General features: G+C 38.2%; 1 protein-coding gene across 2 annotated transcripts in view; it reads left to right on the top strand.

Annotated features, from left to right (window-relative positions):
- CECR2 (CECR2 histone acetyl-lysine reader) overlaps positions 1-14,138 on the top strand; it is a 145,901-nt gene that overhangs the window by 1,438 nt on the left and 130,325 nt on the right. The gene's annotated exons all lie outside the window — the stretch shown is intronic.

Genomic DNA, 14,138 nt, shown 5'->3' on the forward strand with positions numbered 1-14,138 from the left:
ATCCAGGCTCCTAGTAAGGGGGGAGTGGGAGAGATACTCTGCGTGATGAGAAGAAAAGAGAAAGCGCCCTTACATGCAGCCTTCCCCCCCCCCCCCCCCGCCACCTTCCCCCCTCCCCACCTTCTTTTTTGGAAGGGGATGTAAAATGTTTGATAGGGTGCCAGGTTGAATTACCAGCTCCTCTTTTCGTCCAGGCCCCCCCTTCCCCTTTTTGTCTCCGAACAAAGCTAGTGGAAACGATATTTGCCGGTCAGGTTGTCTGTTGACTACTTTACGGTGAATTACAAATCATTTGCCACGGCTTTGGAATCTAAAGAAGAAATCATAATTACCGTCTCTTGTAAGCACGTTGTCGTGTGTGTGTGTGTGTGTGTGTGTGTGTGTGTGTATTTTTGGTTTCCGAATTTGTTGCAAGTACAGAGATTACTTCTCGATGTTCTCAGCTTGGTTTTAATGTGTCTGTGACGATTTAAGTTTTTTCATTCACTTTATTTTTAGTTACCCCCAATAGTATTTTGGATGCCAGAGCCCCTACTCTGTGGGAATTTGTGCTGCTTCCAGAGTTAATGAAATGAGAAAAATAGTGGGGGGAGGGAGGGAGAGGAGAGTAGGCATGTGTCCAGATAAAACTGCTCAGGGGCAAAGGCATTGAGAGATTTTGCAGCGCTTGAGCTGCTTAAAACGATGTATACCTGAGATTTCCCTCATCTGTTTCTAGAAAGATGTAATAACTTAAGTATTTCCCATACTTCTACAATATGTGTTTGCAAACTTTGCAAGTGAACTTCACAAGAAAAATCTGTCATGGGAATCATCATTCTTAGGATAATTCTAGATGGGTCCAGAATTTCAGACATGTTTGAAGGGAAAAAATGGGATTGTAAAGTTTGAAGGGTTTTTTGAATCAGGAAATTTTCCAGTTATTCTCTAGTCCTGGTTTCTTGTAAGTGTTGAATTTGAGTAGAGAGAATTACCCTGCTCCTCAAAATGGTGGCTGTAGTGGGAGGTGCTTGTGTCGCACAGGTTATGTGATAATGCCATCTTTAAACTGTTCAGATAATAGATAATGTTCAGGAATCCTCTCTGTCCAATGTCCATCAGGTTAGATTAATGTCCAGGGTATATGTGTGGCACATCATTCTACTGAGGAAATGTTATATGAATACTTGTAACCTTGTTCGTAATAAGTTAGTATAACAGTGATTTTTGCTTGAGGTAATTGAAGTACATCCAAGGAAAATCCAGAACATGTATCTGTTTTCTAATTTAGACCTGTGGTTCCCAGACATTAGCTGACTTCACATTTTAAGGGATGGAGATCCAGTTGACACAATGTAGATAATCATATTTGTCTTTACTGAAACATGATGCCTTTTCATTGTTTATTCACTGCTCTTGTATTTTTTGTGTTCTTAGTGCATATTGTCAAAGTTGGTTAGGAGCAAAATCATTTAAAAGTTTCTAAAACTTTTAGAAATCGAGCCAAATTCTTTTACAACACTTAGAGGAAAGTTGTCCTTAGCGTATTGCTTCATTTAACTATATTCTTATGGAAAGAAGAGTTGGCATTTGAATCCAGGGAACTTCATTGTTCTTCCTTTTTGAGAGATCTTTGATTTTCTTTTTGGGAGGAGGAGGGGAAAGGAAGGTGGCCAGAATAGGGTTCAGTACACCTGCTTATCTAGGGTAGGGGAAGAAATTCTAGAATTGCATCATATTATTGAGCTGCAGTTGGACATCACGCTCTTTGAGGAAGCTCTGGAAACAAGATTTCATGACAAAACATTATTTGTTTGGGAAAGGCTTCGTTTGTCTTTGGCCAGAGGGCTTGGACCCCATGGCACTCAACACCAGGAAGTGATATCCTCTGAGACTGGGGGGCCTTGTGAAGTTGGACCTAAAAACCCCCATGCATCCCTGCATGAGATCAAAGATTCTTCCCTTAATTAGGGAAGTATTACTTTAAATCATGTTCTTTCTGCAATTACACTTTTAAATAAATTTTGCAGTGTTTCACATTTTGAACCAGAATGGATAATCCTTTTAATTTGATAACTGGTCAGATTAATCAGGTTTAATCAGTTAACTGGCCATATATGATGGATGGGGAAGACAGTTTTGGATTCCTGGTGACTTATAAAATACTTTTTCTTAAAAGTCTGTTGTATTTCCTTTAGTTATTTATATACACATTTCTGCTGACCAGAATGTCTATTCAAATATATACACAAGATCGTAAGAAATAAAGGGAAAATGAACATGCCAAATGAAACAAACCTCCACACTAGGACCTTGTAAATTGTGCATATATCTATAAACTTCCACAAATTAACTCCACCTCAAAGGATGTTTATGAATGTTTTTAACATGTTGCCTATCTCATTTGTATTTGGGTGGATATATTTTTTTGCCTTTATTGTCTTTTAAGTCATGGTATTATGACTTCTTCAGGTTCAGCTTTTTTCTTTATGGGGAGAACAGGTATTTTAGATAGAGTAGAAGTAGCAAAATGAGGGATGATTTTATTCTGTAAGAATTTATTGAAGCCCAATTATGTGCCCAGTGGGGTGCCAGGCACTCTAGGAGATGTAAAAGAAACGTTATGACAAAGCCATGCCCTCAAGGACCTAGTAATATTTAAGCCTCAGTATTTGTATAATTTTTTTATTCATTCAGAGCCCTTAAAATAATTTTAATGCCCTTATGAAGCAAAATAGACATACATCATTATTCCAGTTTGCAAATGAGAAGCTAAAGTGTAAAAAGGTTAAATGATTTATCCTCAGGATACATAACTGGTTATTAGCGTATTTGGGCCTGGGATTCAAGTTTCCTGACCCCAGCCCATGTGGCCACATGGTTTGCTGAAGTTCCAAGTAAGAATAAGAAGTAATAAATCTCTGTAATACTGTGTTTTAGCTTAAATAAGAAAGGGGTGGGGTTTTTTTGGCGGGGAGATAGAAACAGGAAATAAAACACAAAAACTTAGGTAAAATGTGCTCAGAACTAAAGGTAAGGTAACCAGGGAAGTTGGTCTCCGGATACTTTGTCTCTACATGGTTGCAGCATGCTAGGTACTAGAGATCTGAGGGTCCCATTTACCTCTCATTTCTGTAGTTTTATGACTGAGCCATTGAATCCTGAATAGCTTAGCTTTCATTTAACTCCCAGCATTGTGGGAGCCAGGAGATATATCAGGGTTTGAGTTTCTGACCATTTATTTCCTCTTAAGGCCTTAAGTTGCCTCATCTGTAACCTTATAGCTTCAAAATTTAGGATTTCTATGATTATGGGGAGGAGTACTACAGGGTAGCTTTATCGAATTCTACTTGGTAACATTGGGATTGATTATTCTAAGACAAGTCATTTCCCATAAGAATTCATATAATGTAAGTTCAGATGGGACTAACTAACAGGATGTGATAATTCTCTGTAAAGGAAAAGCCCTTGAACAGGATGTGAATTACTGAGGAGGGGGAATCCCTTATGCAGTGTGAAATCTTGAAAGGGGAGAATGTTCTCTAGTGATGTAACTCCCTCCAAAAGGGAATTCCCCTCCCCCTTCCTATTGATAGTAAAATCTTTAGAGAAGAGAGTCTTTAACCAACCAGTGTGAAGCTTCCAAGGGGCCCATATTTACAATGATAAAAGGGGCGATGCCCTACCCTTTCACCTCTGGAGGCCCACATTTGCATCTGGCTTACTTCACAGCTGAGGTTAAATTTGGTCTTGCTTAATTTTCTGGAAAGCGGTTTGTGAGAGCTGAAAATACAGCTTGCTTGCATTCAGAACAACTGTCCTTATTAGGCAGGCTCTGGGTTGGACCTCCAGGGTATATTATTCTTCTTGAAGTGAAAAGTATTATATAAGCATTAGGAGGGTAAAGGTGGGTATTTTAGGTTTTTACAAAAGGCAGTGTATTGTCAAGAATGCATAATTTCATTTCTTTGTAAATCTTGAGAGGGTAATTAAATTTACTTCTGAGGTGGTTTGGTGAATGAATGGAAGGTAAGAGATAGAAGGGAAGAGAAGGAAAATATTGTACTTTATTACCGGCATCTCTACGCTTAAGTGCTTTGCAATTATTATTTCATTTGATCCTAACTGCCATACTTTGAGGTAGGTTCTATCATTATCCTCATTTTTACAGTTGAGGAAACTGAGACATACATAACAAGAAAGTGACTTAGGCTGGATTTGAACTAGTCTTCCTAAATTCAGACCTAGTTTTGCACTCTTACCCATTGCATCATGATTTGCTCTTCTGCTAACTAGCTGTGAGAGCTTGAGCAGGTGACTCAACTTCTCTGGGGCTGCATTTCTTCAACTATAAAATGAAGAATTCTGTCAGAGTACTCAGCTAAGATTCTGAGAAAGGCTCTTTAGTTGTATATTCCAGGACAAGTAATTTGACTTAGAATGACTAAGTTTTTGCCAGTACAAATAAGATTTTTTTCCCCTAATGCATATGGGTTAGTTTCTCTTGTAGTCTGAAAAGAGCCAGTTTGAAGCAAATAGGATTTTTGTCCAAAAGGGAGAAGTTTTCATTATTTCCCAACCCATGTAAAAATATATTGGATTTTGTTGTGACAATTTGAGATGTCCTGAAGGGAAGACTTAAATTCTACTCATCATTTTCCTAATATTGTGTTCTTTTCATTTCACTTTGCTGCTTGCTTCTTATGTATGTGAGTCAAGAGACTTTAAGGTAAATTTTAGTTTTTTCTATTTGCTGTTGTTTCCTTGGATGTTAGGATTTTGAATAGTCCAGTTTTTCCCTTTTCCTTGCATTTATGGAGGTGATCCTGCTTTGCTCTTTCAAAAATAACTAGTACAAAATTATAGGTTCTTTTTTTTTTTCAGAAACTAGGAAAGAAGCCTTTTTACTTTTCCAATTAAGATATAATTTGGCTAAAAAACTGACTTAGAACTGGATGTCTTTGATGACAAAAGACTGACCAAGTAATAGGTAGGGGGAATGAGCAATTTGGATATGTTTAAGTAATTCTCTGCCTGTGTGATAGAGGCTTTTTGTTTTCTTTCCTAGTGATACAATGGGGAGTAGTTTTTTTTTTCCTAAAGGCACACCTTTTGCCCCTTGTCCTTAACTGGGATTAAATGAAAGTGAAGCCTCTTCCAGATGTGTACTGTCTGCTGCTGTACATGTCAGAAATCTGGGGAACATGTTAATTTTTTTTCCCCTGGGGAATTAAATCAGGAAAGTCTTAAGAAGAGGGGCAGTAATGGTGGAGGTCGGGGTGATGGTGAAGGAGATGCAAAGCTGGCTGTCTCAGATTAGAAAGTGCATCCATCAGGCATGGTTTGGTGCATTGTTATGGGAAAAGGGGGATGGAACAGCAGCTCCCATGCTGGCTTCAGCAGTTGCCATTGCCTGACAAGACCTGGGTTCCTTTTTACAAATGTCTTGAGCATTGCATAGCAGTGAACTGTGGAGGGGCTTAGTTATGACCAGGTCAAAAGTTCAGTGAGACATAAAGTGGAGGATTCATATGTATTGAAGAATATTTTGGCAAGGGAGTATATAGTAACCAAGGGGGATTTAGGGATGCATATATCAAATTCATACGTACTTTTTAACAATTGAAATAATTGTATACTCCAAGTTTTAGGATTTAAAACCTATACTACTTTCCCCTCTAACCCTTCATGTTGATACTTCAAATGTAGTAAATTTCCCTTTTTGATTCTGTACTTAAGGGGGAAGGATGGCAAAATCCTTTGGGGATTCTGAGGTTTTTATGTTCAGGCTGATGTGGAGGGGAAAAAGTTAGGCCTAGAAGGTGTGTCTTTAACTTAATAATTAAGCTGTTTGATATTCTTACCATCTGGATTCACCAAAAGTGTCAGGTTCAAGATTCATTTTTTTTACCTTTTGTTTGTAGTCTTTATAATGACAGTGCCTTTTTCCTGGAACCTAATATAGATGAAATTTACTAGATTTGGGGTCTCTTTCTTTGTCTCTCTGATCCCAGCCTTCTCTCTCTATCTTCTCTGTGTTTATCTGGGGATAAAAGAAGGGGGAAGACCTGAACATATAACCTGGTGTGGGGTAGAGGTAGAGAATGAATACCAGTCTGCTTGTTAAGTCCCCAAATGACAGTCAATATAAAAAGCTAATGTGAGATCAGCTATTTGGGGGAATATATATAGGTATGTATATGTGTGTATATACACATAGTATCTCTTCTATCTATTTATTTATTATCTATATGCATATCTATAGAGATATATCTATTTATAGATACCATATATAATAATCCTTTCTTCCTGTCTGTCCTTTTATCTATCTGTCTGGCAGAATGGATATAGTGCAGGGCATGGACTGTGGAGGATCTGAGTACAAATGTGACCTCAGACACTGACTAGTTGTATGACTCTGGGCAGGCCACTTAACCCTGTTTGTCTTATTTCCTCATCTGTAAAATGAGATGAAGAAGGAAATGGCAAATTGCTGCAGTATCTTTGACCAAAAAACCCCAAATAGGGTCATGAAGAGTGGGACACAACCTAAATGACTCAACAACCTACCTATCAATATAGTATCGCTTCCCCACATACCTTTAATGTCACTTTTCTCTGCTGTACTCACACAGACAAAAGTATTTGTATCACTTGTTTCATTTGTATCTCTTGAGATAACATTTGAATTATTAGCTTGAATTAAAAGCTTATTAGCTTTTTCTAGTTTTTAGTGGTGAAAACTTGAAGATAAGGTAAAAATCCTTAGAGGTAGCTTGAATTATATTGACCATTTTTAAATTTTAATGCTTACTTCTGTGTTTTCTTGTATAATTTTCTAGTTCCAAAAGTACCAGAGAAAAATATTTGGATCTACATATCAGACTAAACAAGTGATGTTTCCCAAGGAGAGTAACTGAATGGTGACTATTTTCCAGATCCAAAATTGAGACTCATGGTTTGACAAAAGATACTCTTTTACAAAATCTCGTTAAAATTATTCTTTATTTTCTTCAAATTGGGATTAGCTCAGAATGCATGGTAGCTGTAGGTGAATTGGCTAGTCATGCCTATATTGCCATGATGTCAGGCCACTAGAGTCTTACATGAATAACTGTTGCATAGCTCTTTTGTTTCTTGTTTCTTCTTTTGCATAGCGTTTATATCCCCTCTAGTAATTCTTGGGAGTCAGAAGACAACCTTACATTTCTTTGGGCCTCAGTTTCCTCGTATGTAAAATGAAAGAGCTGGCCTAGAGATCAAATCTAGTATTCTGATTTATATTTTAAGAAATAAAAGCAGGAGAAGTGATGGAGGAACAGAATTTTAAGAATCAGTGCTGCAACTGTATCTGAGGCTTAAATTGGCAAGAGTTTTTGTTGAACCTTTAAGTCCCTCCCTCCTGTGATGGCTGTGAATGAGAACAATACTGCCTAGAAACTTCCTTACAGTAGAGAATCCTGTTAAACAATCTCATTGACTGCAAAGCATGTTCTTTCACTAGGTCTGTTTCTTTTAATGGGTGCCCCTTTCCTGGGTATTCATTGTTTCAGTAACAATGGCTCTAAAGGACAATTGGTTTGCTTGACAGAAATCGTGTTAAATTAACAGATCTATTCCCTTGTTAAATTCTCTCTGCCCCTTATTGTGTCCTTTCTCCCTGGAAGATTGTGTTAGCGGATTCTTTTAGGGAGGGGGAAAATTCTTTAATTTGTGTTCAGGACTTCTTTGTTTGAAGGCATATAGTTTTTGTAATGAGAAAAGGTGGTTAAAAAAAAATTCCACCTGTTGTTATAGTTAAGGATTTTCAGTTTGGTCTATCCTACCACATTGCTAATTTGGGTTGGCCCACTGCAGAATTGATTTTTCAATCTCCTCATTCTTGCCTGTCTTAAAGGTTTTCTCCTCTTTCTTGTATATTGAAACCAGTTCTCAAGATACCCCCCATGCAAAAACCTTGTAAGCATCGCCAAAATTCCTAAATCTTAAAGGTCCTAAAAAGCAGTTGGCCAGACAGTCTTTTAAATACTTAAAAAAAACCTTTTCAATAATTTTTAGTGTTGAAACAACCAATCTTGTTATATATAATTTCAAGAATGAAGTTGGGAGGAAAAAAATAAAAGGAATTCTCACAATCATAATCAGTTATTCTCTCCCTATCTTTATCACATTCTGATCATAAACGGTTTTTGGCATTATGATAGAGAATGGGTGTGGGGATAACAGAAGGGAAGGATGATTTGAGTGGTTTGGTGTGGGAAAGGAATAAGGCATTTAAATACCATTTACTGTGTGCCAAGCACTCTGTGAAGAAGCACATTACAAAAATCACCATATTTGTTCCTTACAACAGCTGAGTGAGGCAAATACTGTTATTATCCTCGTTTTATAGTTGAGGAAACAGGCAGACAGATTAAATGACTTGCTCAAAGCCATAACTAGTAAGTGACTTGAGACTGGATTTGAATTCAAGTCTTCCTGCCTCCAGGCCTAGTATTAGTACTCCTCCCCTGCACCACCTAGCTGTTCCCTTAAACATATTTTATATGTGTAACCATGCTTTGCGAATGTTAACGAACTTTATAAAAAGCACCATGCTAGCCGTTGTTGTTGTTATTACTCTTTTCTGTACTGTAATACAACCTTTAGCCCCGACACTAATTGGTATGATCTTGCCAAGTTCCTTAACCTCAGTGAACCTTAATTTTCTCTGCAAAGTGGGGATAATATCTATCTTACGGGGTCCTGGTGTAAGGGTCTGCTGTTATTATTACACAGTTGAGTTGGCAGGGGTAGGGAACCTGTGGCCTCGAAGACACATGTGGCCCTCTAGGTCCTCAAGTATAGCCATTTGATTGAATCCAAACTTCACAGAACAAAGTTTGGATTCAGTCAAAGGACCTCACTTGAGGACCTGGAGAGCCACGTGTAGCCCCCAGGCCACAGGTTCCCCACCCCTGAGTTAATGTATTTAGCTCCGAGGAGATTTTTAATGTGATGAGGGAGTAATATAATAGCTAACAGTTATATAGTGCTCAAAGCACTTTACAATAATTATGTCATCCTGGCAACAACCCTGGGAGATAGGTGGTACCAAAATCTCAATTTTGCAGTGAGAAAACTGAGGCAAACGGAGCCTAAGTGACTTGCCCAGTGTCACACAGCTACCAAGTGTCTGAGGCCAGATTTGAAGTTGTCTTCCTGATTCCAGGCCGAACGTTCTAACCACTGCACTACCTAGCTACTTAATGGAATAATAATAACTTATATTTGTATGACATCTAGGTGAAAAATAATAGTTACATATATATTGATCCCATTTTATCTTCTCAGTCCTGTGAGGTAGTAGTACAAACATATATCTTCTTTTTGTATATGTGGAAGCTGAGACCGAAAGAGATGAGAGCTACATGCTACATGCATGCTACAGCATGTTTCAGGTACTTAGAAAACTGTCAGCATATGGACACTAAGGAGACATCTGGGCCTTGGAAGAGAGGAAGCTTTAGTGAAGGGGAGAGAGCATACTGGATAGCTTTTGAATATAGATTGGTATGTTTGGAAAGAAGGGTAGGTTTTATCCTGTGGGCAGTGGGGAGCCATTGAAGATTTTTGAACAGAATCTTTCTTGTGTTCCTGGTGGACAATACATGAGAAGTCTCATGTTATCTCTGTGGACTAGATGAGGTGATGAGATCTTGGAGCTGGTTAGTTGAACCCAAAGAGTTGGTAAAACAAGATGTCTACAGAAGAGTTCATTCTCTAGATGTCTGGACTTGTATTGTTAAACATTTTATCAGTGACTTTGCTGAAGTCCTAGACAGCATGGTATCAGATTTGTAGATTACATAAAACTGGGAGCTCTTATGTTAATTAGATGACAACCCCCCCCCCCCAAAATGATCTTAATATGCAAGAACTCTGGGTCAGATCTCAAAAGATAACATTGTATTGGGATAAGAAATAATAACTAGAATTTATATGCCATCTTAATGTTTGCAAAGGGTTTTATATATATTGTCCAGTTTGATCTTCACCATGACCCTGTGAGCTGGGTCCTTTTATAATTCTGATTTTACATTTGAGACAATGGAAGGCTAAGGGAAGTTTCTAGATAATTTACCAAAGGTCAGTCTTCTAGTAAGTATCTAAGGTAGGACTAGAATTCTTCCTGACCCAATTCAGTGTTCAGTCTCTCATACCATGATGCCTCATAAATGTAAATCCTAACTTGGATGAATGGACTACATGTGAATCAACTTTGTGCCAACACAGTCAGAAAACTAATGAAACTTGGGATTATATTAAGAATTCTCCTTCCTGCTTGGGGATGGGAGTTTGAGTATATGCAGTGATAATAGACAATGGAAAAAAAGATGGAACTGTTCCACTTCTACTGTGAAAGAGAAAAAGAGCAAAACTGACTAATATTAGTTTTAAACCAATAAGTTTAAAACTAATAAGTTTAAAAAGTAGGGAAATACTAAGATGTCACCCAAATGCTCTTAATAAATTCAAGTCATCAGGCCCAGATAAATTATCTCCCACCATGATAAGAGAACTGGCAGATAGTTTTGAAGAGCCACTGGCTCTGATGTTTGAAATATTGTGGGAAAAAGTCTCCCAGGACCACAGAAGGGTAAATTTTGTCCTGATTTTCAAAAACAGGAAGAGAATGGGGAGTCTATGAACTAGGTCAGAAAGCTTGACTTTAATTTTTGGCAAAATTCTAGAAATAAAGAAATAAAATATAGTCGAATAAATAAAGTAATGTTAGTAAACCCTAGAAAAGGAAGAGGTGATACCATAGAGTCAACTTGAGCTTATCAAGATCCATTCATGGCAGGTTCATTTTATTTTCCTTTTTTGATGGATTTCCAGAGTAGTAAAGCAAAAGAATTACATAAATATAGTTTACTTAGATTTGAGCAAAGCATTTGACAAAGCCTTTCATGCTGTAATTATGTATAAGATATTACAGCGTTAGTAGATTGACAAGCGGATGAAAAACTCCACTAGAAGAGTAGATTCAGTGAGGAATCCTGTTAACTTGGAAGGAGGTCGTCTCCAGTGATGTGTCATAAGGATCTATCTGTGCATGGCCTGGTGCTGTTTAATATTTTTCTCAGTAGCTTGTATAAAGGAATAGATGGCATGTTTAGCAAACTTAGAGTTGATACAAAGCTTGAGGATGTGTATATGTGAAGAGAGAGGTGTTGGGGTGATAACATTGATTGAAGGTCAGCATCCCCAAATACATGCATAGGCTTGTGTCAAATTTAATGGAGACAAAAGTGCTCTCCAGCCATTATCCGTGCCGTAGCTTGTTCTTTCCAAGAGGGAACCCTGCCTCAGGATTCTCAGTTCTTAACTGGTAAGAGTCCTTCATATCTAGCCCAGACCTATCCTTCTGCTCTAGGTCATGCTATACTGCCATGCCTTAATTTCCATCGGTTTTTCCCCGTCATGCCACTATGACTCACTCACTTTTCCTCTTGGCTTCCCAGACCTACGTGTGTCCTGTTCCCCTATTAGAATGTATTAGAATATATTGTCCTATTTGAATGTTCCTCCAAAGCAGGGAACGTATTCAAATTTGTATTCCCAGAGCTTAGCATTGTACCTGATACATAGCTTAAATGATTTTTCTTTAAAAAGTCAGCTTCACAAGTACATGATAGGAGAGCAATCACCAGACAGTGGTCCTTAAGATCATAGATTTTGTAACTGTAAGGGACCTTAAGCTATCTAAATATCTGGAGCTTTTAGTGTGTTGCCAGTTTCATTAGTCAAATGTAATGGCAGCTTTTGGCAAAAAAAACTAATGGGATCTTAAGTTACAGTAAGAGGAACATAGTGTCCAGAATCAGGTAAATGTTTGCTGCCATGTAGAAGAATTAGAATCTGGGACAATGGGTAGAAGTTGCCAGATCTAGGCAAGTTAAAAACTTTGTAATAATTAGAACTCTCAAAGAGGAATCCATTACTACAAAAATAATAGGTTCTTTGTCACTGGAGATATTTGAGAGGTCTTTTTTTTAAAAGTTAATTTTTCTTTTTTAATTGGAAAAAAAATTTTTTTTCTTTCTCCCACTAATCTATTGGAAAATAAAAATGAAAACAAAACTCCTATAGATATGTGCATAATCAAGCAAAACACTTTCTCAGGGAACAGTAATATTCTATTATATTCATATACTATAATTTGGCCAACCATTCTCTAATTGATGACCACCCCTGTAGTTTCCAGTTCTTTGCTACTAAAAAAAAAGAACAAACTACTATAGATATTGTTATATAGAGGTCCCTTTCCTCTTTCTTTGATTTAGTAGTGGTGTCAAAGGGTATGGTTGGTTGTTGTCCTTCGTTCTCAAAGAGGACCAAAATGATATCACTGTTCTAGAGTCAAGTTTCAATGTGTCTGGCTGGCTGGTCAGACCAATACAAGCTCAGAATGCTCTATCACTGGTCCCGCACAAATAGTCAGTGTGAACATTTGGGGAAACTTCCTAAGACAATTCAAATGGAAGTTTCCTGGCATGGTGCTGGTATACCGTCCAGGTTTCACAGGCATATGACAATGATGTCAGCACAACAGCTCTGTAGACCTTCAGTTCGGTAGTCAGTCTAATACCTCTTCTCTCCCATACTTTCCTTTGGAGCTTCCCAAACACTGAGCTAGCTCTGGCAATACGTGCATCGACCTAATCATCAATGTGTACATCCCTGGAAAGTACACTACCAAGGTAAGTGAACTTATCCACAGCATTAAGATCTGAGTAGTTGAGATGCACCATAGATCTTTGGCTCATAAATAGCCTTTAAGGCATCATAAAAGCACTTTGAATTGTTACTATCAGCATAAAATTGAATTTCATTTGCTTTCTTACAGAGCTAAGAATCCTGTATTTCTCTAAGCTTTGCTTGTACTTGACTTCAGAGGGAATTAAATGCAGCCTTCTTAGAGATAAATGAACTATCCCTGCTGATAAACCCTGTGGATTTCTTGTTTTTCATTTAGCAGCTTCTGAATTTCCCCATCATTTTCATCAAACCAGTCTTGGTGTTTGGGAGTGCTCTGACCCAGATGAACAAATGCAGTGCTGTACACCAGGTCTCTGAAAGATGCCCACTCCTTTTCTGCTTCACTGTTGCCAATTGTGTGTAGACTCAACTTTCCCTCCAAGTCAGCAGTAAGCTGTTCCCACTCAGAGAAGAGCTCTAGTTTGTTGACATTAGTTCTTCTGTTAGCCACTTTGCCTTGGGGGCATCACTTTTGTTAAATGTGAATATTTAACTTGAGAGAGATGTCTATGATTAGACCAGCACTCTGCGCCATACATTGCCTTCCTCACTCTCACATCCTTTCTGTCTCTTCTCGTTACAATCACATAGTCTATTAAATGCCAGTGTTTGCTGCAAGGGTATATCCATGAAGCTTTTTTTGCATTTAGGTACGTGGAAGACAGTGTTGGTGATGAGAAGGTCATGAGATGCGCAAATCTTCAGTAATAAGTAATCATTGCTGTGGCTGTTTCCAATTCCATTCCTCCCTAGGACTTCCTGCCAAGGCTAGTAGTCTGAGCCTACTCTAGCATTAAAATCACTCAGAATTATAAGCTTGTCTTCTTTTGGCGCAATGATGATAAGGGTCTCCAGGTCTTCATCAAATTTTTCTTTGACCTCATTCAGAGTTCATCATGGTGGAAACATAGGCACTAATGATGGTGGTATGACATTTTCCTGCAAGTGGCAATCGCATTGTCATGATCCTGTCATTCACTCCTTTTGGCAAGCATACAAGCTTTGTTGACTAGATTAGTTTTGATTACAAAACCTACACCAGCTTTGCGATGCTCGCTTTCACTGTGCCCACGCCAGAAAAAACAGATATCCAGCTCCAACTTCAGTAAGCTGACCTTCATTTACCAGCCTTGTTTCACTCAGGGCTGCTACTTGAATGCAATATCTGCTGAGTTCTCTTGCAACAAGAGTTGTTCATCTTTCAGGTCTACTGGATTTTGTGTTGTCTGCATGTGTGTGTACATTCCATGTGCTAATTTTGAGTGGAATCCTCTTTGCAGACGTTTGTATACATTTTTTTGTGTTTCGACTGCAGAGTAACATTCCCCTCCTATTGTGGTAATCAGGCCAGGGCT

This window comes from Notamacropus eugenii, chromosome 3 (assembly GCF_028372415.1).
Source record: "Notamacropus eugenii isolate mMacEug1 chromosome 3, mMacEug1.pri_v2, whole genome shotgun sequence".
Lineage (NCBI taxonomy): Eukaryota > Metazoa > Chordata > Mammalia > Diprotodontia > Macropodidae > Notamacropus > Notamacropus eugenii.